This window comes from Sinocyclocheilus rhinocerous, unplaced genomic scaffold (genome assembly GCF_001515625.1).
Source record: "Sinocyclocheilus rhinocerous isolate Xijiao unplaced genomic scaffold, SAMN03320098_v1.1 scaffold1268, whole genome shotgun sequence".
NCBI classification, from domain to species: Eukaryota; Metazoa; Chordata; class Actinopteri; order Cypriniformes; family Cyprinidae; genus Sinocyclocheilus; species Sinocyclocheilus rhinocerous.
In genome coordinates this window covers 1,700,767-1,725,115 of record NW_015664016.1, presented here as the reverse complement: position 1 = coordinate 1,725,115, position 24,349 = coordinate 1,700,767, and the positions used below count along the sequence as shown (strand labels likewise).

Below are 24,349 nucleotides of genomic sequence, written 5' to 3'. Positions count from 1 at the left end.
CAAAATCACCTTATATAAACGGCAAAAGTCAACAGGCTTTTCAAAATCCAAAATATTGCCAAGCAGGCGCTTTTGCATTTCATTTCGAATCTAAATCATCCGCGATCTTTTCTGTCTCACCTCACTCTTCTTGTCAGTCAGCTCGACTCACTCTCCTCACTGGAGAAACGAAATCTGATCTGTGATGCGACTGTCGTTCGGCACGCTGCATTGAGCAGCCGCGTTCAGTTTTTAATTGTTTCATTTCATTTTTGTAAATCATATGATTCTCAATGGTGATTCTCATGTAATCTAATGACTTATATTTAAATTAGAATTAATTTTTAGACAGTAGACTAAATACTACAGTACAATATTGTACATTGTACTGGTAATGAGAATGGACTGATGTTCAAAATGACTTAATAGTCAAGATTAGCATTATTTATTTAGATAGATAGATAGATAGATAGATTGATTGATTGATTGATTGATTTGGGGGTATAATATGACTGTTATTTTATTTTAACAGAATTATGAGTTTCACCAAGTCTATTTGATCCCAAGTTAGATTTATTTTGCTTAATCACTTGTGAATAGAGCATTCAGAACTCTTATTAGCATATTTGGTTTATTGAAGTGATGCTGCCTGATGCTGCTTAAAATAAAAGTCACCTTGACTCTTTCTTTGGCCTTCATACGGCAGAGAGAGAAAAACAGGAAGGGAAAGAAGAAAGCCAAGGGGATCCATCTAAAATTAGCTGCTATGAGAACAGCATCTTGATGAAGGAGTTCACAAGGTTCTCCATCTAATCCAAGCAATCTACAACAAAGCCAGAAGTTTCCTCCAAACTAAGCACTCCGTATGAAAGGAGCGAGAAATGTTTGATGTGTGCGTCCAAACACAGCAGAAGAAAGTTTGCTGAAACAGACTCTTTTTCCTCTCGTACTGCGTTCGCATGATGTAAGTTCTCATTACCAGAAGCATGAAATGATCAAAAGATTCATGAAGCTTAAACTCATTGACTTTCAATCCTGTTGTTTTGTGTTTCCAACATCATTTGACCTGAAATGCGTTGGTTTTTTGAAAATGTATGTAGCATGGCCGATGGGCCTTTTGTTTTCAAAGACTAATGCATGCACCCTCAGTGGCCCCAGTGCATCATGGGAGCATTGCATTCTCGGTGTGCTCTGTGTTTGTTTTTGTTGAGTCATAAACATATACATAACCCATGAAAACACAAGAGCTCGCTGTCAGAATGACTCATTTGGATTCCGATGTGTCCATGGGTCACAGTCATGCATGCTGCTTCTGCACTGTTGTTCATTTTTATTGGGGCGTGTTATTTATATGAGACACAGCCATGTTGTCTGATGAAGTTGTGCCTGTTTAGGAAAGCAGATCTCACCATGTTGTGTTTGATTTTACTGGATTAGTCTGAAAAGTGAAGATAAAAACAGCATAGCCGCTTAGTGTGACCAATTAGTGACACTAAAATCTATATGAACATTTGGGTGATCATCACATTTATGCTCAGCATTTTATGATATTAGTTTTTAGACAATAGTTGGCAGATTTCACATGCAATGTGTTAATTGAACTGAGTGTCTTTTAATGGGTTTCCATAACGTAATCAGTCAGAATTTAATTTTATTTAATTTTAGAGTATTTTAGAGTATTTTGTCCATAAAAAAGTAATTTTACACAAAATTACGTACATCTTCATGGTTACCCAAATATGTGCCATATGTTAAATGCAAAATTGACTGTATTTTTTCTTTCTTTCATGATCTTGCATTATATAAGTAAAATATGTAATGTATAGATATAATGTTAAACTAAAATGTAACATTTTAAAGTTGTTGCATGTAGTGCAGAAAATTTAACCGGACACGTGGGAGATCGTTTAACGTCGTCATTAGATTACGGGATTCTGCTCAGCTGAGGATAATTGTATAATATACACATGAGGGTCAGTGCACTCTAAATCCCATAATCCACCAAACTCCATTACTGAAGTCTATTATTAGAGGAGAACCAGTTGACATTTCACTCTGAATGCATTAAAGAGGCTTTATTGAAATGCGTTGTGGTGCTTCAGATATGCTTCCAATGTAGAAATGTGACACATGCGTACATGTGCATAGTATATGCTGCACTGTTGTACTGCAAAAACTAAAGGTTGGTGTGGCCATTGACAACCTGCTTTTACTCTGCCTTGGTAATGATCCTATAATGAAGTTGAATGAAGTTACATGCAACATTGCGACCGACAATCAATAGTTCACACTCCTATTGTGTTACAATTAACCTGATCCCCAGAGACACCCCAAAGGGCAAACGCTTTATCCTGTTGTTGTGAAGGGTTAACAAAGATGAAAAAAGTGCATTTAGCACCATCAGGCCATTCAAGATGTAAAGGAGTTTGTTTCTTCATCAGAACAGATTTGGAGAAATGTAGCATTCCATCAATTGCTCTCCAATGGATCCTCTGCAGTGAATGGGTGCCGTCAGAATGAGAGTCCAAACAGCTGATAAAAACATCACAATAATCCACAAGACTCCAGTCCATTAATTAATGACTTATAAAGTGAAAAATTGTTTGTTTGTATCATTTAGCAATTTTAACTTTAAACCATTGGTTTTGGCCAAAATATGAATCCATAATCCATAATAATGCTTCCTCCAGTGAAAAAAGCCCATCCCCTGTTGTCCTCTCGCATTAAAATCTACCAACATATTTGTTTAGAACTGTTTTGGACTGTTTTATTTTTTCCCCCTTTATAAACGGTGCTTGATCTATGCATATTTCTCTCCTAATTCAGAAGATGGCTTTTTAACTTGAAAAAGGACTTGTTAAAAATAGTTTAAAGGGGTCATATGATGCGATTTCATTTTTTCCTTTCTCTTTGGAGTGTTACAAGCTCTTGGTGCATAAAGAAGATCTGTAAAGTTGCAAAGACTAAAGTCTCAAATCCAAAGAGATATTCTTTATAAAAGTTAAGAGTCAGCCACAGGTCAATCACAACGCACTGGATAGCTGGCTAATCAGAGCACACCTCGCTTTTCAGACCGATTAGTTTTGTAAAAATCGACGCGTTTCAGAAGGCGGGGCAGGAGGGAGAAACAATAATGTACAGTATGTGGAAAATAATGTGTTTTTTTTACTTTAAACCGCATAAACACATTTCATTACACCAAATACACAAAATAATGTTCTTTTTAGCAGCATCATATGACCCCTTTAAAGTAAAAAAAATAATAAAAATGTCTTATTGATCAATTTGTTTCTCACAAACACGCAGCTTTTCTCATCACAAGATGCTAATTGATGGACTGGAGTGGTGTGGATTACTTGTGAATTATGGTGTATTTTATCAGCAGTTTGAACTCTCATTCTGACAGCACCCATTCACTGCAGAGGGTCCATTGGTGAGCAAATGCTGTAATGCTGAATTCCTCCAAATCTCTTCTGATGAAAAAACAAACTCATCTACATCTTGAATGGCCTGAAAGTGAGTAAAATTTTAAACTTTTGACTTTGGCTAGTGAGTAATGACCTAGCAACCACTCAAAAACCTTAGCAACCACCTAGTGATGCATTTAATAAGCATTCAGAACAACTTGGCAACCATCCACAAAATTCTAGCATCATAGTGGTGAGTTTTGGTTTGGCAAACAACAGGATTTTCTTTAGTGAAATACTGAAGATCTAGTTAATTTATTGTCTTGAAAGCAAAAAAGCAATATATAACAATCAGTGTATTTATTATAGGATGGATTCATTATATGATTCATCTGTAGAGGACGGTATTATCTAAACATTTACTCCCGTTGGTTTCCTGCACCGATTTGTTTCTCTGAGCCATCCATCAGTGCTGCATTTCTCTGGAGGTTTTAGAAATGATGAGATGTGCAATAACATGCCATGGTTTAATAATCCTGCAGGCTTGCCCAGTGTTGCTGAGATAAATTTCCCAGTGCATTGTGGGAGGAGATCAACCAGCAAAACTCAATGGAAAACCCAATGTAAATTTCAGTGAATAAAGATCCACAGCAATGTGTCCAGCTGTTGAGAGATCCTTTGGGTGAATGTCCTGGAAGCTGCACATATATTAATATTCAGGTTTCTGACAGGTACATGAGAACATCACGTGTACTGATGAAGACGTGACAGGCAGAACGAATTCCCTGGACGTTCTGATGTCAAGCAAAGGCCTTCGAGGGGATTTACGGTTAAATGCTACTCTCTTCTCTGCTTCTCAGCATATGTCCATATGGTTATGAGCCAAACTCCCAGTGCAGAGTCACATGACCATGTGATGACTGATGCTGGAAAAAAAGGTTCATAAATTCTATCAGGTGATTTGTATTGGAATTTTATGAACTTATAACTCTGCTATTAATAATATTAGATCAATCTTTGGCTTGGGTGTACAAATCCATATTGATTAAGTTGGGATTGTGAAATCAATGATAAAGATTGGGCTAATATTAAAAAATAATAAAAGATTGGGCTAGTATATGAGGCTTTCTTACCACACTCTTCTTGTAGAACATTATTTAAATGTTATACTGTATATGTAACTGGTAGATTAAGAAGATTAAGGTTTTGAGATTTTTTATTTAGCCATGAGTTGTTAAATGAAGTATTTATTTTTTCCAAAATAATAGCTATTGGATAAACTGTGTCTAACGCTTCGGGGTAAGTTGGGCCAGTGGCTCAACTAATAGCAACAGTAAGATTTGCTTCCAAATGCAGGAAGAATTGTAACAAATATTATTGCAAAATGTTGAAAGTGGTTTTATTGCATTCAGATATTATTAATATTGAATCTTTTCCTTGGCTGATTAATGAAAATGTGATTAATTTGCAGCAAAAATTAGATTTTAGAATGGTATTATGCTTAGTAATTTTTTTGTCATGTTCATATTTTTATTTTGGTAACACCAATTCACAAAAGAAGATATTTTGTAGAATGTTTGCGACCAAACAGTTGCTGATAACCATTGACTTCCATAGTAGGAAAAAAATACAATGGAAATCAATGGCTACCGTCAACTGTTTGGTCACGAACATTCTACAAAATATCTTCTTTTGTGTTCTGCAGAAGAAAGAATCTCATACAGGTTTGGAATAACTTGAGGGTGAGTAAATGATGACAGAATTGTAATTTTTGTGTGAACTGTCGCTTTAAGTCTTATTTATATGGCTTTACATGTATATTATATGCATTTCTTATTTAGCTTGATAGCAGAAATCCTAAAATATTTCATTTATATTATTTTTACCTCTGACATGTTTTTTCTTGCTTTGAGGAAAACTTACTCTAAAAAAGTGTCACAGCTTACCCCACAGTGATAGTTAATCAATTAGCATTTGAATTGTGCCTTCAATCTTTCTGTTACTATTCTAAATCTTAAACCTCTACACTGTAATTTTAAGAGAGAAAAAGTGTTTCAGACTGTTTGAAGACATTCTGGAAATCCCAGAATCCAGTTCTCTTTTAACAGCCTAATCAGTTCAGAGATCTGAAGCGCTTATCTGAGGAAATGAAGGGGAACTGTTAAAGTAAAGCCGCTCATCTCAGTCTGGACTCCCACTACATGCGCTCGCTGTCTTATGGGAGAAGGTGTCCATAATAACTGACACTGAATTCTGTTCTGTTGTATCCAACAGACTAACTTGAACATCTCTTTTGATATTTCATTCACAGCCAAGTTTTCCAATCCAGATTTGATTCTTTACCCAAATGGTTTGATCTTCCTCGTAGGCTTCGTCAGTCGCCCTCTGTGTTAATGGAGTTTCAGGTTTTTGATCTTTTTTCATTGCCTGTTCCAAACATTAAAGAACTTTGTGTTTCCAAAGAAATGTTGATGTCGTATTCATCAGCGCAGATGCTACCCCATCGCTAATAGCAAGATTTGGGCAGATTTACCCGTCAATGCTGAACATGTATGTCATTCTCACTCATCTGCTTCCTGTGATTATGATGCAAACATTTCATTCGGCACATTTACTTTTTAACACTCAATGAGACACCCTGACATGGTTTGAGGAAAAAAGAGAAAAATAAAGAAAAGCCGCCTATTAAAATAGATCTACTTAATCTATAACTAAAGTTATTAGTCTGTAAGTCTCACTACTAGGCTTGCCGCGATAGACGGTGCTGACGGTGATACCAGTGTTAAGCCGCAACACTGGTTATGTCACTTGCCCACCGCGGCACCGACCCCCACCGTCGTTTAGATTTTTTATAGTAATAAAAATAATTTAGTTCAGTAAAAGAACAGACACTACAATTAAAAACTGAACGCGGCTGCTCAATGTAGCGTGCCGATAAAAACGAATTGCTTTATGCCGAATTGCCGCTATTTGAAAGTGAAAGTAAAATGCGCACGCAGCTTTTACAAGCGATTTAAAAGCGAAGGAAAAGAGAGAACGCCCCCGCCCTCGCCCCCATGGTGATACCGGTATTGCCGGTGTTGTCACACGTCGATTAACCGGTGGGGAAATTTCCTCACCGTCACAACCCTACTCACTACAAGTGGCTAAGGTTCATTTTATTAGGAAAAGCAAAATAAATGCATTTGTTTTACATCATCTTTGTGTCTTGAAGGAGCATCAGGCAGATGTGAAGACCACAGATGTATCAAATAGGCCTATGTCGTGACATTTCGCTTTGGTTGGTTTGAAAAGTGATAGTAGGTGATTGAGAGAGCCTTTAAAGCTGTGGAAGGTGGCTGAGATGATTGACGCATTGCAAGCATCATTGAGCAAGTGATATCTGGATATTTCCTGCGTTTATCCTCGGCCTGCCAGGTTGGAACTCACTTTAGCGCAGTTAATTGCCCTTTTGGTCTCATACAGTTGCTGTTTTCTGGCTTTCTTTCAGTCACACGGTTTTGTGATTGTTCCCTGATATGGCAAGCAACTATATTTCTGACCTTTTTTTCCCCCTAAAAATAACTATTCCTTGTTGCCAAAATTATAAATTGCATTGTTGTTCTTGGTTTAAAATTTTTTATCTACAACAATTACTCGTGCTCTAGTTACAGTAAACTCACAAAGCAGGTCTGTGAAACCACTCAAGAGTTTCATTAAAATTACATTTCAATTCTTAATCTAAATTTGAATTCCAAAGCAGATCATGTATTCCCAAAGAAAAAAAAAGAGCACTTCATTCTGAATACATATATGCATAATACAAGTACAAAAAAAGTATTTGTGTCATATTAAAATGGGATGACAGGCTTCAAAAGACGTGAGTGTGAGGGAAAGCTCGTTCTGATTTCTATCATAGCTCCACATTTGGCACTTGGAAGCCTCGCTAGACTGAGAGGGGAAATCTGAGAGGGGGAGAGCCGCTGGTTAGACGTGTGCCGTTTAATGAAGTCGCGCTGGAACGCCCATGGTTTGGGATCAAAGCCGCTTTGTGTCTAAAGAGGGCTAAACTGACAGGATGTCGGCCAGTTTCGCCCCTCTGAGTCCAGAGGAAATGAAGTTTTTACCTTGAGTGACTCAAAGGAACATTTTTCATATCACACCCTCAACTGCCCTCAAAACTGACCCAAGTCCAGTAATTATTTCACAGGAGACTGGAATATATTTCTATTTTCAGCATTACATTAATGTTAATTCATTAATTCTGTATTCATGCAAAACTTTATTTTAATCACAAATGAGGTTGTTGGAGTCCACCTTGATTAAACCTTCTAAGACTTTCCATTAAAATGTTGTATAAGCAGTGTACATGCAATTTTACATTGTGCCACTAACAGCTGCAATTTGCTTAGATCTCTTCATTTAGATCTTTATGTACAGTTTTTGTACTTTATGTTTATGTACAGTTTTATGTATTTTATGTACTATTTATTTATATCGCCATTTAGACCTGTTTATGCAGATATTTACCAAGATAAAGAGGATATTTTGTCAGATAAACATGCTTAGCATGTACAGTGATATATCTGAAACCTCAAGAAATTCACATTAAGCTTTTATGCTGATTTTTTTAAACAATTAAATACAATTTAAATTAAAAGTTAATTATTTTAATTTTACACTTTACATTTTTGCAAAGTTAAATTGTGACAATTCATAAATCAGTCAGTATTTGTTTTTTACTTAATTATTTGTATATTTTTTATTTATAGTGCATGTTTTTATTTAATTTTATCTATTGGTATTTTTTTTTATGATGTGCTATTATTTTAGGCGCTTTTTACCATTAATATAAACTGATATGAAATGAAAAGAAGAAAATGAAATGATCATGATTAGAATTTACAGGTCAATGCATCTGGCCTAGCAACAGCTCAAGTCAATGATTATCTTATTTAGGTATTTATTTCATAATTTTTGTATGAGAAATGAGACTCATTTTATAATGAAACCGCTAATTTTGCCTTTGATTTCTTGTTTTTCCCCCACCTCTAGTGACTTTTTCTTAATTGAAACAACTGTCGACTATCAGCCCGGTCGACTAATTTGACACGTGGGGAGATACGCAGGCAAGCATATCAAGACACACCAACACTCTGCTAATAAATCATACTGGGGCTGTCACACGGGAAAAGGCCATCCAAATGTTCTTGCTAATTTTACAGAGTGCCATTTCGAGTATGTCTGCTCCGGCTAATGTAGGAGCTCTGCTCTCCTGTCAGCGGTGTCTACTGCTGCTAGCCTGAAGCTGTGATCAGGTGCCTGATGTCAGGGTTTATCGGCGCCGAATGGTGATTGCTTTAGAATTGGTCCTCGGCAATAAGCCTGTGCCATTTGTTCAGGTAATGCAGGACAAGTGGAGTCGGCTTTGCATCTCGCATGGCTCAATAAACTAAGGGAAGATGTTTCCGAAAGATAGGAGATATGGCAATGAAATTGAGCAGTGGTATTCGAGATATGTGAATTACTAATAAACTGAATTCGACTTCTGTTCTCAATAGATATTCTAAGCACACAGACTTATTTACATTTGTGCATTTTATTTGAATGGCATCATCTTGGACTGAATGTAATATTCTTTTGATTTTTTTGTTGAAAACTGCTTTGTTGAATTCTTTATTGTTTTCATTCACAACAGTGATATCACAATTTAAACAATGGAAAACTGTCAGACAATTGAACTCAGGACGTCAACATTTCAATAGCAATGGTAAAGTGTTCCCTGCACAGAGACAGTGCCAGTTTCCCTCTGATTCGATGAAATGAGGAAAATATATCACTTTAGAGTCCCTGATGGGTCATAAACTATGTTACTGAGCTGTCAACATTGTTAACATTTCAGAAATGGGGTATCAAAAGGAATAGTTCAGCTAAAAAAAAAATTTTTAAAAACCTGTAAGACTTTTTTTCACAATATTTACACACCTGTTTTCCATTCAACAAATGCAAATAGTGCCCAGTTTTCAAATAAGCACCATAAAACTCTCATTAAAAGAATAATTCACACAAAAATGAACTATTACCCTCAGGTCATCCAAGATGTAGGTGAGTTTGTTTCTTAATCGGAACAGATTCTGAGAAATTTACTATTAAATCCCTTGCTCACCAATGGATCCTCTGCAGTGAATGGGTGCCGTCAGAATGAGAGTCCAAACAGCTGATAAAAACATCACAATATTCCACAACACGACTCCAGTCCATCAGGTAATGTCTTGTAAAGTGAAAAACTGCATGTTTGTAACTATGAAAAAGTCTGTTGTCCTCTCACATCGAAATCCACTGACATATACAGTGTGTTTAGAACTGTTTTTGCTTGTAGACTGTGCTTGATCTGTGCATATTTCTCTCCTTATTCAGACGAGGCAAATTTTCAATGGAGGAAGTAGTGCTATGGATAGAGGGCACGTATTCAGCTAGAAGCAACAGTCTGAAGTTAATGAAGTCTTGTGATGAATTTGTTTATTACTAACACACAGCTTTTCACTTCACAAGACATTAATTGATGGACTGGAGTCGCGTGGATTACTTGTGGATTATTGTGATGTTTTTATCATTAGTTTGGACTGTCATTCTGACGGCACCCATTCACTGCAGAGGACTGAAACTTGATCGGTTATGAGACATGCAATGCAAACATTGCCTTCGATACTGACTCAATGAGTCTTTTGAATATACGCAATATGCATTCAGAATTATTTCATTTCATGTGCACTTCTTTTCCAATTCTCCCAGTCTTTCACTTTTCACAGCATTGCCCCATTATTGTTCTCCATGGTGGATTGGAGGCGAGAAATTGTTTAGCCAGTCATTTAAGCATCATGCACTGCAGGAGTCTGAGTTGGATGCTGTTTTTCATTATTGTGACGATCCATTCTGAGCTGCAGCCTCCAGACTGTGTGTGTCTGCTGTACTCGGACACTGACCCTGAGCTCGTAACTCACACACCGTGGCCTTGCCGTTGTTTGTGTGTCTAGCCGATGCTGAAAAGCATTAATCGCTCCCCAGCGCTCCAGTTGTTGCTGACCAGGTTAACTGCCCCCTATCTCGGACCATTTACCCCGTGCCTCTTCCCCAAATAACTGCTTCAGTTTTAAGAGAGAACGCATCGATTGCTGAACAGTGCTTAATTAATTTTGATTGCTATAGCCACCATCAGAGATACGCTTTTGCTTTATTGATTAAAGGCTACTGGGATAATTTTACACACACGTGAACAAGAAACTTCGTAGATGGATCACTGGGCTTTATCATTAGCCCCATTTTAACCTTTCTGCATGTGCAGTTTTGAATGCGATATTGGAAAATTTGATTATTCTTCCTGTTGTGTCAAATGATAACCAACCATCCAAGAGAATTGAATGTGTGAGTTATAAAGCAATGGGTGGCAATTTGATTAAAAAACTAGCAAAATTAGATTTTTATAGGCAACAAAAAAATTTACAATATTAGCCTAAAAGAAATGTCTAAAATTTCAAAGAAGAAACAATTACTTTTTTTAAAATTCTGTAATTCAATAAATTCAGTAATTAATTTTTAAATTAAAAAAAGGACTGGTAAAATGTTGCAGGACGAGTTATGCAGGGCGTTTAAGTCCTTAACCCGTATAAGGCATTTGAGCCAGTTGTATTTCATATTACTAAGAAATACAATTTAAACGTATCTCAAATAATTTCTCTTTTTCTTTTAGTGTAATTTCTGGTGTTTTAGTATGTCTGAGGCTCATCTATAGCCATGTTTCTTTCAGTTGTCAGCCTCAGCCAGTAGAGCATTATTTATTTCCAGTCCAGCAGTATGGTTATGTGAGCTGATTCCTACTGATTTCCTTCATCTTCATCCTCGGTGTGTGTCTCATCGAGCGTCAGAATGAAAGGCTTTGTTCTGAGTCACTCTGTTCAGTGGACGACTTCAAATGAATGAACTCATTGGTGCAGTACAAGGCCAAGTATGTAACAGTATTCCGCCAACTCATTTGGCCTGGAAACATTGATGATAGCCTTATCAGTACACAGTGGATGAAAGACACAGTATACTCTCACGTTGCCAGATTTTGAACTAATATTCCACTCTACAGCTTAATGAAATATTCTGGGTACTAAACAAATTAGGCTCAAATCAACTTTATTACCATTTTAATATGATATAATGTACCACAAAATAAATAAATAATTTAATAATAATAATAATAATTTTGGTTCATCCTTATTTTTAATATACTTATAATGGAAGTGAATGGGACCAATTTTTGAATTTTATAAAAGCACTAAATAAATATAATTTATAATAAATCTGTAATACATTTTTCTGTTAAAATTCTTGATTATGTAGTGTGTGTGTGTGTGTGTGTATATATATAGTGGATGGATTATCTCGGCAAAGGAGAAGTGCTCACTAACACAGATTTAGACAGATTTGTGAACAATATTTGAGAGAAATAGGCCTTTTGTGTACATAGAAAAAGTCTTAGATCTTTGAGTTCAGCTCATGAAAAATGGGGGCAAAAACAAAAGTTTTGCGTTTATAATTTTGTTCAGTGTGTATATATATATATATATATATACCTTTTTTGCACTTATGGAGGCACTTATAATTTTCTTTGAATTTTATCATTTTATAAGAGCACATTTTATAAAAGCGCAATGAATTCTTAAAGCTTGCATATTATACATTTTATTGATGTATTAGTATTATTTATTAGATTTTTTTTCAAGATTAATACGTAAAAAATATTACTTATAATGGAAGTGAATCGGAACAATTTTTTATTTGAATTTTTATAATTTTCTAACAGCACTTCAATGAATTGTTCTGATAAAATTTTTGTAGCATTTTCTGTAACGTTTTTTTTGTTTTTATAATTGTTTTATGTAATTTTAGGGTTTGTGGCACTGAATTTGTAAAATTGAATAGAAATACAAAAAGCTTAGTAAGTGCTTTTTTCACATTTAAATAATGTTAAGACACTTATAGTTTATGTTATGTGGTTATACTATTAAAGTGAATTTTGTAATGGTTATGACCCCATAATCATGCCCATTGTTAGTGCCTCACTGTAACCCATATTTTTGCTTCTTTTTTTTTTTTAAGAAAAGAGAAGTAGAAATTTTATTTTTTGTTGCAATTACCTTTATACCACAGAAGTTTAACTTGAATTGAACCTATAATATTTCTTTAAAGTGTCTCAAATAAAGCTCTGAATATCTTGATTATTTGATGCCATTATTTTTACATTGTAACAGTACAGTATATGATCTTACATCCCTATGGTTTAGCAGAGACCCTCTTGAGTTTACAATCCCAGTGCATGTCCACATCTCCTCTCCAATCTTCTCTAGAAGATCTCAGACCTGTGTGTCATCGGTTATGAAGCAATTCAAATAATGTGTTATCACAGTTACCTTTCCACATGTTCCATGTTTCTGATCACCAGCGTGGTTGACACCTCTGATAATGCTATTGTAAGGTACGGAGGTCCAGAGGGAGATGCACTGTAGATCAGAAAGCCACATTATGAGGTTATTTACTGCTTGGACTCTTTGCCCTTTCCACTAAAGGTTGACTGGGAAAAGATGGCTATTGTTCTTCCACGTGTCTTCACAGACAGGAGGGAAATGAATGTTCAAGGCGTGTGACAGACAGGTATCCGATCATCACGATTACAATCTCACTAGACCCCTTTATTAAACACCTGTCTATCAAACTTGAGTTCTGCAAGTGTAAAACTGTCCACTTGATGTCAGCCATCAGAAGAACTGCATTAAACATGAGCATTTCAAACTCTTTAACCTGGCAACTCGTATGGAGATGTATTGTCAGTTGTATATGTTATGATATTATTCATGCGTTATGTACATAGGCTATATGAGCCAGTGTTTGTATTGCAGTAGGGTTTTGGCACTGTGGGATCTTGTCTTCTCTGCTCTGGTTTCTGTGTTTGCACTCTGGAAAAGCTTTCAGCAGAATCTGACTCGGAACAGCCTCTAGGGAAATATTGATACACTTTGGAACCAAAGGTGAGCACAGATGAACACACACATATATACGAACGTCTCAAGCCTTCTAGTCTTTGTACCGTGACACTCCATGAAGGTCACCCTGAAAGGCGAGGCAATATTCCTGCCTAACTGCATCCAGAAGCGCCAGACTCAAAGAGCCAATCTGGCCTTTAATCTTCCGAGAAGAAGTGCACATCGTTCCTAACCTATTCCATCAGCTTTCCCTCCCCCATTACCTGCCACATCTCCCTCCATCCCCTGATCCACTGTCCGGATTAGACAAAACAACCTTGCTTTTGTTTTGGATGCAAATAACATCAAATGGCCCTTTTCTGTGCAGGCGTGGAGTTTCTGCTGAGAAAGCAGTGTTACATTGTTACTGTGTAATTGAAGGGTTTTGTGTTCTTTATTTCATTATTTTGTCTTCACGGTAGAGACATATCAAAGTCAAAGAAGTATGTTGTTAAATATTGTTTATTATTATTTTAAATATGCAAAAATGTCAACAATTCTGTGTTTTTCTGTCAATATGGGGTGCTGTGTGTACATTAATGAGGAAAAAAAATTAACTTAAATGATTTTAGCAAATGGCTGCAATATAACAAAGAGTGAAAAATTTAAGGGGGTCTGAATACTTTCCGTACCCACTGTATATATAATACACACATCGATATGTACGTAATGATCATTTAATATACTTATATACTATATTTAATATATATGTAATTTTATATTATACTTAGTATTTTAAAATGATCATTACATATTGATGTATATTTATTGCACAATATTGCACATATTTATGTTATCCATTAGTGTTCTTCAAGAGTGGCGCTCAGATTAAAATGTAGAGTTGACTGACGTCTCTGCAAACACGCACACCAGTGTCTCACACAATTCCACATCTTTAAACCTCCAGCCCTGATCAGAGTTTATTCTCAGAGCAATTTACTCTATATCGAATTACAGCCACCTCTTCCATTTTGGAAACTGCAGCAAACTGAGGTTGACAGTTCAAAAAATGGCAAATTGGGCAGAGTGAAGGAAAGCACTCTTGTCATAGACTCAGATGATGAATAATTCCAGCCTCACTTTGTACTGTGCCATTGCTTTGCTAGCAGAGAGCTGGTGAAGTCGTCTATCTGATATTCATGTGCAGTTGTACGGTTGTGTCTCATCTGTAAGAGTGCTGGGACGGAGCTGAGCATGAAATGCTCTAATTATATTTCATGTATGAAAGGCTTATACACCATGGGTGGTGAAATCCTTCACAACTGCTTTGCCTAATGGATTTTCCCTCACTGTAAAGTTTAACAGCGCCAGTCATCATGCTGCTGGGGCCATTACTGAAGCTTAATAAACTTTTTATAATCTTATAAAAGTTTGTGGAGCCTGCACACCTTGCACAGGCTCTCAGTGAATGTTTATGGACTTCATTATATGAAAATGTGGGAAAACCTTTACATGCATGAAAGAAACATATTAACAATGTTATAAAAAAATTCACCAAATTTATATGGATAGAATTGTTTGTTAAATATTCTCATTGTGACTAAAACCTGGTCAAATGTCATCATATTGCATACTGAAAATAAATCTTATTTTTTTAGGATTTTGTTTTAATTAAATGTTTTTTAATATAAATATAAATATTATTTGTTTTATTGACACATTATTTTCATGACAAGCACATTTTACAAATCAGTGTTATTTTAGTATCATTGAGACACTACTATGGTTTTTATTTATATTATCAATCAGTTATTTTTATATTTTCCCTTTACATTTCAATTTTAGTTAAAGTTTTATTAATGTTGAGTGTTTTTGTCATTTTTATTCTTTCTATATATTCTTTTTTATAAATTTGTATTTCTGTTTTATTTTTTGTTATTGTAGTACATCAAGTTAAACTAACATAAATGAGAAATGTTGCCTTACACATTAGTTGAAATAAAAAAAAGTTTTTTGTTTTATTTTATTTTATTTATATGAAATTTTTATTTTTATGTTTTTAATTTTAGTATATTTCAGTTTTAGTTTTAGTTAACCCCCAGGGGGTTTTGCTTTTTTTTTAATATGGTTTACATTATTCTCATTAGTTTGAAATTTTAATTTAATTTAATTTAAAAACGTAAATATATTTTCTTCAAAAAATATTTAAAGACAATACAACAAATACTTTATAAATGTATAAATAATCTACAATTCAAATAACATAATTATTATTATTATTATTAATAATAATAATAATAATAATTACTTTAATGAAAATTAGGGGTGAAAAGGTGCTTAATTTTTTTTGTCAAACTTAAATAAATTCATTCTAATTTTTAATAAAAAATGTAATTCTTTTATGATTAAAAAAAAAAGTTAAATATATATATTTGGAGTCGTTTTTGACAGGTTTCATGAGATTCAGCCAAATATGTTTCTAAATGACGTTCTCTAAAGTCTGAAGCCTAGTCTTCTCTGAAGCCTAGCTATGGTTCTGAAGTGTTTGTGAGTAGCATGCACTTCACTGTACTTTGCTGTGCTGATGTACTTTTAGCACTGCCACAGTCATTACATCCATCCCAGCAGTCAGGGTCACTTCCAGGCCATCTAAACGCCAAGTCTTCTTTCATCCCATCACATTTATGTATGAAGACAAAACAGCTGCACTCACTTGTAAAGTATCAACATCTGTGTCCTACTTTAAAACCCTCTCCAAAAAACTGGAAAACGCATTGGAGCAGCATGGCGAGCGCATCCGCATCCAAAAGTGTTGCGCTCTTTCTCCTTGAGCGCCAAACTGGGTCAAGATAAGAATCCATCATCGTGGAGAAGATAAGTGCCTGCTCTGTTTTATCCTGGTTTTTGACGCACCCCATAGTTTTGTTGTTGTTGTTTCGACGTTCTTTCTGTGGAACGTGTGTTTGAAGCGCTGCTTCTCTAATGTGGTGCAGGGGCAGATATGGGTGCAGACAGACAGCCAGGCGTGATGTTGCATCTCTCCAAACCACAGGAACATTGTCTTCTGGCAGACATCCATCACCCTCAGCGCTGTCTGGCTCAGAGCAGCTTCATTATCGGCAAAGTGCTTTACTTCCACAGCGCTGCGGACAGACTTGATGCCTGCTTCTGTCAATAAGGCATCATATTTGAACTCCCTGCCAATAATAACTCCGCTTCTGTTAAGTGCAAATGGATGGAAATGTGGTTTGTCATCTCGGTTTCACAACTAATCTTGCTGATCTGTTGTCTGAGCAAATTTATCCCTAAAATGTAACCATATAATTGAAATGTTACATGTGTTAACACAGCACTGATATAATATATAGACTTTATGCTGAATTATAGTTTAAAATTTTTAAATCAACAACATATAATGCAATGTGATTTTTTCCCCCATTTTTAATAAGTTGCTAGATCTCAATTTTCTCAACATATAAATACAATTAATATAATGCAATTTAATTTATTTATTCATTTAAGATGTATTTTACTTTATTTTTTTAGTTCTTATATCTTGATTTTTTGACATAGTATAAAGCAATACAAATAACATGATGCAATTTTTTATTTTATTTTATATTTTATTTTAATTTTATTAAATTTTTATTGTATTTTTATTTTATTTCACTCTATTTTATTATTTAAATTGTGTATTATTTTTATTTATCTTTTAATTTATGCAATTATTCATTCATTACACATTTTACTTTATTATAAATCATATATGTATTTTATTTTAATTAACCATTTTTCAGTAAGTTGCTAGATCTTGATTTAACATACAGTATATAAATCAAAACAGATAACATGATTTTTTTTTTTATATATAATTTTGGCTTTAATTTGTATAATAATTTTCTATTTTTCTTTTTTATTTGTTTTCTTTTCTTTTTGTTTTTGTTTTGTTTTGTTTTGTTTTTTGTTTTGGCCAGTGTGGTACTGTATTTGATAACTCCCTGCCAATAATAACTATTGATTGATTGATTGATTGATTGTCCCCTCAGAATAAGGTTTGAACAGCATGCCTAGTCCTATATTTAATAACTTATTGCTAAAAATAACTCCTCTGCTAAAGCTACTGTTTATGGAACTAGGTTTTGTTATTCTGAGCAGCAGCCAGAGTCCTCTTCTTTCAGCTTCAACATAGCAGACATTTCCCAACTAATCTTGTTGATCCATAGTCGGAGCAAATTTATCCTTGCTTCTTTTCAACCTGTCAGTCAAAGGCGAAGATCCTTATGAACGCAAGGCTGCTCAGACGTCCTGAGGTAGTGCGCACACCATGCATTTCTGCGAGCTTGTACGTGGAGGAGACGCAGTGTTTTTAAAATCATCTAACCTTTTAACCTTTACGAGTTCATCTCAGTCAGCTAACACGCTTTCCACTGGTTTTTGATGTTATTTTTCTCCTGATGTTATGCGGTGTGGATTAGGGGGTTCTGCTGTGGTATGTGGCTTGTTTTTCCAGCCCATTGTGAGCGGGGTCGTGATGGGTCGATGTGGGCAGCTGGTATGTCCCGTCCACCGTCTGGGGTCAGAAAGCAGGGTGGTGTCAGGAGCGGGCGCACGTGTGCTGCATCAGTGCTGTGTCAGTGCACCTCAGTGAGAATCACAGGTTAACACTGCACAGCTGGCGCACTGTATTTACAGGCTGTGTATTTTGGCGTAAATGCATCTGGATTTTTATAAGAGTATCAAAGTTATCAGTGTATCAAAAGTTTCAACTTGATGTCTATAGATGTCATCGGTAACAGTTTAGTATGGGACCAATTCTAAGTATTCACTAGTTGCTTATTAGCATGCCTTACATTGACTTTTTATTAGTGTTTATAAAACACATATTCTGCATGAACATATTCTACATCCCTAATCCTACCAACACCTATACATATTCTTAACAACGACCTTATTAACTATTAATAAGCAGCAAATTAGGAGTTTATTGAGGCAAAAGTCATAGTTAATGGTTTGTTAATAGCGAGAATAGGACCTTAAAATTAAGTGTAACCACGGCATCTGTACATGAAATAATGTAATTAAACATTACGTGTTAATTGATTGTGACGCATAATTATGTTATATTATAGAATTATAACATTTTTAATAATTTGTTAGATCTCTGTTTTTTCAATACAATTGATAAAATTTTTTAAACTTATTTTATGCTTTTAATTTAATTTTATTATCAATTATTTGTATTGTATTTTTTACTATAAATTGTATTTTAGTTTGTTTTGCATTTTAATACGTTTCTAGATCTTGATTTTTTTCAACATAAAATTATTATTAATTCTTATAGTTCTTTAATTATTATTATTATTTGTATTTATTTATTTAATTCAATTTTATTACATTTATTAATTTATTCATGTTTTATTATAAAATGTATTTTATTTTAATTTATTTTTAATAAGGTGCTAGATCTTGATTTTTTTCCAACATACAGTGTAAAGCAGTACAATTAATCAACTTTCTGAGAAAGAAGAAGCAGAAAAAAATGGACTTTAATGCACTATCATGTAAAAATTGGCTGAAAAATACTTGGAAATATAGTTGCTCCACACTTAAGGGGACTACAAGTAATTGCATAAATGGCTCAGTAAAGTGAATTGTGTACTGAGAAAAGCTCTTGCATCTTGCTGTGTGGCTTGATCTTTATTTTCTAAAACAATGAAATTCAACAGAACATTCCAGAACAGGAATGCTGACCAATTCGATTCATGCCACTCATCAAAAGATGTGTTAAAATCCCAGTGCATGCAGAGTGAAAATGAGGCTGTGAAAGATAGAAATACCATCTGTATAGTATTTATTTGCTGTTTTTATGCCTTTTTATAACCCTTTTCTATAGTACAAGAAAAGATGGGTTGTAAAATATTATTTTATTTTATTTAATTCATATTTTATATTTATTCATAACACTTTACTATAAGGTCCTGTAAGGTCCTATTAGTTAAAGTTGGTTTATGCATTTACTAACATTATACCTTACAATGGGCAATACATGTTTGTAAAGGTAATAAAAATAAAATATGTTCATTGTTAGTTAATTTTTCAGGCCAATTAAATAGTATGCAAATAAACATACAACTTATGTTTTTATAGATTTCAGTAAGGTATTAATAAATGTTGAGATTAACAAAGATTAATAAATGCTTTAAAAAAGTTTTTTCATTGTTAGTTCATGTTAACTAATGTAGTTAACTGTTAACAAATGGAACCTGACTGTAAAGCTTTACCTATTTTATTTTATTTTATATATTAGTATATTTAACCCTCTCAGGATAAGTTTTGAACAGCATGCATCTCTAGCCCTAATTATGAGCAAGACTAATAGTTACCCTTTCTTTACAAAATGCCATGAATAATATGTATATTGTAATAAGTTGCTATATATCTTTATATCAGTATAAAGCAATACAATTAATATGATGCAATTATTATGTTTTTTTATTTTGTTTTTATTATATTTTTATTAAGCTTTATTTTATTTTGTTTTTATAATTTTTTGTTTTTATAATTTTATTTTGTTTTTATTTCTGTATTTTTTTTTTTTAACCAGTAAACTGAATAATCTCAGAATCATTCTCAAAGGCCTCATTTATCTACCAAGTTCCTTGCTTTTATTTAATTTAATTTAATTTTTATTTTATTTTATATATTAGTATATTTAACCCTCTCAGGATAAGTTTTGAACAGCATGCATCTCTAGCCCTAATTATGAGCAAGACTAATAGTTACCCTTTCTTTACAAAATGCCATGAATAATATGTATATTGTAATAAGTTGCTATATATCTTTATATCAGTATAAAGCAATACAATTAATATGATGCAATTATTATTTATTTTTTTATTACATTTTTTATTAAGCTTTATTTTATTTTATTTTGTTTTTATTATTTTATTTTGTTTTTATTTCTGTATTCTTTTTTTTTAAACCAGTAAACTGAATAATCTCAGAATCATTCTCAAAGGCCTCATTTATCTACCAAGTTCCTTGCTTTTATTTAATTTAATTTAATTTTTATTTTATTTTATATATTAGTATATTTAACCCTCTCAGGATAAGTTTTGAACAGCATGCATCTCTAGCCCTAATTATGAGCAAGACTAAGAGTGACCTTTCTTTACAAAATTCCATGAATAATATGTATATTGTAATAAGTTGCTATATATCTTTATATCAGTATAAAGCAATACAATTAATATGATGCAATTATTATTTATTTTTTTATTACATTTTTTATTAAGCTTTATTTTATTTTATTTTGTTTTTATTATTTTATTTTGTTTTTATTTCTGTATTTTTTTTTTTAAACCAGTAAACTGAATAATCTCAGAATCATTCTCAAAGGCCTCATTTATCTACCAAGTTCCTTGCTTTTATTTAATTTAATTTAATTTTTATTTTATTTTATATATTAGTATATTTAACCCTCTCAGGATAAGTTTTGAACAGCATGCATCTCTAGCCCTAATTATGAGCAAGACTAAGAGTGACATTTCTTTACAAAATTCCATGAATAATATGTATATTGTAATAAGTTGCTATATATCTTTATATCAGTATAAAGCAATACAATTAATATGATGCAATTATTATTTATTTTTTTATTACATTTTTTATTAAGCTTTATTTTATTTTATTTTGTTTTTATTATTTTATTTTGTTTTTATTTCTGTATTCTTTTTTTTTAAACCAGTAAACTGAATAATCTCAGAATCATTCTCAAAGGCCTCATTTATCTACCAAGTTCCTTGCTTTTATTTAATTTAATTTAATTTTTATTTTATTTTATATATTAGTATATTTAACCCTCTCAGGATAAGTTTTGAACAGCATGCATCTTTAACCCTAATTATGAGCAAGACTAAGAGTGATGCTTTCCTTATAAAATGCCATCAATAATATGTATATTGTAGATTTTTTTTGTCATTTTTTTTTTATTATTAAGTTGCTTTCAGCCCATAAACTAAATGTAATTCCTGCACTGTATTTGAGAGTATCTGATTTGTTCAAGTGCCCACAGAAGCCTTACACAGACAGACAAGCATGCACACTTTCTCTCTCGCTGTCTGGTGTAGATAAAGTTTATCTGATCAGAGCCCTCTTCATTCCAATGAAATCTGCTCATCAGCGCTGCCATAGTGCCGATAAGATGGACTAGTGTCCTCTTTAGTGCATGCTATTGTCATATCCAGTTGAGTTCACGAGACTCTCATCCCGATTAAATCAGTCCTGCGCTGTCTCTCTCTACTCTCACTCCAACTTTAAGAGAATAAAGCATCTGCTGGCATTGTCTGTAACTCTTGTCAAAAATACTTATGTCAGAAAGATCCTTAAATGAATTCAGAGTTCTAGCTCCATACAAAGTGTTATGTTACTGTACCTCCACTGTATATACAGCCACCATGATTGGTGATTACCCATAATTAAATATGACCGCCCTCTTTATATGCCACTGTGTTTTGTATTTATGACAACATATATTCAACAATAATAATAAATGTTTCTTGAGCAGCAAATCAGCATATTACAATGATTTCTGAAGGATCACGTGACACTGAAGACTTGATCACAGGAATAAATTACATTTTAAAATATTTTCAAATAGAAAACAGTTATTTTAAATTGTAATAATATTTCACAATATTACAGTTTCGACTGTATTTTTGGACAAATAAATGCCGCCTTGGTGAGCACAAGAGTCTTCTTTCAAAAACATTTTTAAAAAATTTTACCAACTCCAAACTTTTGAAGGGTTGTGTGTATTTTATATAGTATGTTCAAAGTAAAAAGCAATTTTTTTTTCATTTGTGATTTAATTTTCCATGCATCAAAGGGTTATGACCTCACAAACTTTGAATGATGAAAAGTTATCAGAAAGGATAAAGCAAATGTATCGTTTGTTTAAAGGGGTCATATGACGTTGCTAACGTGGCAGAGTCTTAACTTTTATAAAGAATATCTCTTTGGGTTTGAGACTTTAGTCTTTGCAACTTTAGGGATCTTATCTATTCACAAACAGCTTTTAACACTCCAAAGAGAAAGGAAAACTTGAAATCGCATCATATTACCCCTTTAAAATAAGTCTGCTACTTTAATGCACAAATAGATCTATAGATATAATAATAGAAATAGATTTTAATCATCTTTAATTGTGCAGAAACTAATGAAGGCTTGTGTCATTATAAAATCGGAACAACAGTCAGCATCATTGAGTTTTCCATAAATTCCATTAAAAAAAAAGGATTTTGTGGCCTACATGTTTAATTGTCTGACCTTATTCGTAACCCATTTAACACTATTGATTGAATCTAATTGAGAAGTGGTTTCCTCACATTTCATGGCATGTGTAAGGTACAGTATAACAGACCTGTTTATGAGACAATCACTCCTAAAAGTGATGGTTCCTTGTGTGAGTCAAGCCAGAAATATTCCACTTGCCAGCCTTGAGCCACAACCAGGGAAGTTAGTGCGTATCACTGACCCTATGAGTCCCGCTGACAGGATCTGTTGTGTAGAAGGACATCATTAGCTGTCCTGTTTCATTTCTCAAGTGCAAACAAAGTTCAGGATCCCATCAGAAAGACAAAATTTGGCCTTGCGCTCCAGTGGCGGCACCAGCGATTTCATGCTGTGTGCTTTTCATAAAAACCAGCCTCTACTCTCTGGCTGTTGATCCGGAGCCATCAATCACATGTGCTCTGGATTCTGGAGGGAAAATTGTTCAAAAATTGACCCACCAAACCCGGTCCGCAACACACCGCACCATACCATAAATGACTGGCATTCTTTGCATTATAATTTGTCTTTCCTGGTGTATATGGCAAATAGTAAAGACATTTTATGAGGGACCGTTTAATATCACTAAAGTTAAATACCTATATTATCAGTCCATATGTCACAATGCTCTGGTATCGTCTAGAAGACTTGAGTAGTGCAGAATGCCGACTGTTTTTATGGTGCCTTTCTACTGGTCATATACAGTACTTGTTCTTTTGCAGGAGCTTGACATCTATCATTTTAAGGAATAGAGCTCCAATTGTGGAAAAGAGTATACAAATTATTTTGATGATGAAAAATACAGTAAACAGTACTGTGAAATATATAATGTTACAATTTAAAATAGCTGTCTTCCATGCAAATATATAGTAAAATATAATTTCTTGCTGTGATCGAAGCTGAATTTTCAGCATCATTACTCCAGTCTTCAGTGTCTCATGATCCTTCAGAAATCATTCTAATATGCTGATTTGCTGCTCAAGAAACATTTCTGATTATTATGAATGTTGAAAACTGTTGTACTGCTTCATATTTTTGTGGGAAATGTGATACCATTCAGTCTTGGGTAAGATTAGAAAATATAAATTCATATTTTTCTTCAACAAGGTTGCATTAAATTGATTTAAGTGACAGTAAAGATATTTATACTTATTATGAAGTACTTATATTTCAAATAAATGCTGTTCTTTAACTGAGAACCATTATATCAGTAATAAAAACCATTATTAATAATCGATAAAAAATAATAACTGATAATAATTAGGCATTAAAATTATTTCTGAAGGGACACTGAAGACTGGAGTAATGTTGCTGGAAATACACCTTTGATCACAGAAATAAATTACATTTTAAAATATCCTAAATAGAAAACCACTATTTTAAGTGTAATATTTCATAACATTATTGTTACTGTATTTTTGATCAAATAAATTCAATCTTCTTTCAAATAAATAAATAAACAAAAAAAGCCTTAATTATTTCAAACTTTTAACCACCAGTGCAGTGTATATAAAATAATGCATGTGAATTAATCATAGACTGTATAAAAACATGGACGTAGTGTCCGTGACGTAACCCGTAGACTTCTGACGAGCGTTTTGAAGCCTAAAGTAGGCGGAGCCAGCCGTCGCCATCTTGGCAGCGCGTCAC

The 24,349-nt window shown here is 33.7% G+C and overlaps 1 protein-coding gene across 1 annotated transcript in view; it reads left to right on the top strand.

Moving 5' to 3' along the window:
• The window catches only part of LOC107729232 (histone-lysine N-methyltransferase SMYD3-like), a 181,466-nt gene that overhangs the window by 91,109 nt on the left and 66,008 nt on the right, over window positions 1-24,349 (top strand). The window lies entirely within an intron of this gene.